Genomic DNA, 2,500 nt, shown 5'->3' on the forward strand with positions numbered 1-2,500 from the left:
CTTGTTCTTACCCAGTTGAATACTTTCTCTTTCAATGGGAAGCACTATAATCAAATCGGAGGGGTTACGAAGCCGACTTGGACCCAACTATGCTAGTCTTTTCATGGATCATATAGAGGAGCAAATCTTTGAACAACACACAAGAGCCAATCCCGACCTGTATAAACGATACATTGACGACATTGTCGGGGCCTTTTCCGGTAGCAGGGATGCGATCGAAGAATTTGCAACCTTCATGAATGACTTTCATGCAAGCGTTAAGTTCACCTGATCCATCTCTGATGAAGAACTGTCTTTTCTCAGTCGACCTTGTTTTAAGGCCAACTTCTGACCGTCTTACAACCAGCATACACTCACAAATCCACTGACACTCATTCCTACCTTAAATATGCATCCTCGCATCCCATTCGTCGTAAGAAGTCCATCCCTCACGGTCCGTTTCTACGCTTAAATCGCATCTGCACTGACAATGAAGATTTTGACGTAAAGAGCAAGGAGATGGCTAATTTCTTTAGAAACCTTGGTTACCCACAAGACATTGTAGACAGAGCACGCTCTCGAATTCTCGCCAGACCACGTGTGGCAGACACCACTTCAGAACCAGTTGCAGACATCCCTTCCGCAGAGCATTCCCCCATCCCCCTGGTTTTAACATACCATCCAACCAACCAACTTATAAAAAATATCATCTCACGAAATTGTCAGCCCCTGCGGGATGATCCCGACACTGCACATATTTTTCTACCCCTGCGCATCATGTATGCTTATCGATGTGATCAGAACCTGCGGGACTATGAGCTAGTCAGAAGCACTCTCACTAACCCGACTACAGCTGATGAGGACTGCAGTACTTTCCCCTGTGGCCGGTCTCGCTGCAACACCTGCCTCCACATTTATCGATAGTCCAGATGGATGCATCACTTTTACATCGAAATACACCTGTGTCAGCGAGAACTTCGTTTATGCCATCAAATGCCACGCATGCCGCAAGACCTATATCGGAGAAACTGGTAGACGCTTGGGTGACAGATTTAGAGAACATCAACAAGGCTACCAGACTCCGATTTTCCTGTTAGGCTCCATTTTGCTTCCCCGGGGCACACTACTCAGGCAGGTTGGTCTCTGTAATCCGTTCAGGGATGCCACAGACAAAATTAAGTAGTTTTGAAGCCAGGATGATCTTCAGACACCGCATCCTACAGCCTGTTGATCTCAATTAGGGCCGTTTATACGAGAGAAAATAAGCCGCGGCTAACTCTGGCCGTGGCTTACGTAAGCCGCGAAAGGAACTATTTATACGAGTATAAACTCCCCGGCCAGGATAAGCCGTGGCTTAAGAAAGCTGTGAACGTAGATTTTGTACCATTTATACGGGGTGTTCGCGGCCAGAGTAAGCCGCGGCTTATTTTCTCTCGTATAAACGGCCCTGATGTGGACTTTGGTTTCATATAAAGTCAGCGCGTGCTGTAAACCTTTGCGTTTTTTTTATTTGAAGGTCATGTTGCACGCGCAATGTTCAGTTGCTTTCAAACCGCTGATGAAGAGGGAGTACCTTGGAGACGTTTGGTTCTCTTTTAAACTTCTTGGGTGCAAATTTGAGCTTTCATTTTATATTCATCCGTATTACTGCGCCGCATAGTTTCTTAGAATTTTTGTTCTAACACACTACTAAGCTCATGCACTACAGCGGAAGAAACCTGCAAAATCTAAAGTATTCAACTCAGCAATTTTCAAGTACTTCAACGAAGCTCCCTCAGAGGTGAATTTGTCAGTTATCGTCTTGATGAGCTCCGTGATGATCGGAGTGATTCCACTCGCGGAGGGAAGACCAAAGGGCGATACCGTACATTGGTAAAATTGTGCTCTCTTAGAAACAGGGTCAACCTACGAAAAAACAAGGTAACATTAGTAATCGCTTGCAATCTCTATACGATGGTAACCGCTCTTAACATCGAATGTGAACATGTAAGCCCCATCTCAAAATACGAAATGCCCACTTTCCAATCCTCATATTTTATTCGTTTCTTCTGCAAATGCCTGTTCACGTATCTCAAGTCCAAATCTGACCTCTTTTAACCGTTTGTCTACACAGAAAAAGTAAGGGGGTTGACGACATTATGGGGCGCGGCGCACCGAATAACACGGCCAGACTTACAGAGCACTTCTAACCCACTCGCAACAAATTCTTCATGCTCCAGCGCTGAGCTATTGTTCTTAAAAGCGGCGGGTTCCGGAACGGAAAGGTAACGTATATCCCTTCTCTATGACGCTCAAAATGAAAGGGGATTAACCAATGCTTCTCCAGAAGTGAAAGTTCTTACGCAAATTTCCATTAACCTGGACCTCAAAGTTGCTATTATCGTTAAATTCGCACGCGTCATCCTGCAGTACCTAAAATATGTCCTCAATAGAGAACTCACTGTCTGGGATTTGATCCGGCTTTACATTTGTAGGCTAAAAAAATTAAGGAAAAATCAATCGAATGGAAGGGCGGGTGGCA

The sequence above is a fragment of the Montipora foliosa genome, unplaced genomic scaffold (genome assembly GCF_036669935.1).
Source record: "Montipora foliosa isolate CH-2021 unplaced genomic scaffold, ASM3666993v2 scaffold_410, whole genome shotgun sequence".
In the NCBI taxonomy this organism is placed as follows: Eukaryota; Metazoa; Cnidaria; class Anthozoa; order Scleractinia; family Acroporidae; genus Montipora; species Montipora foliosa.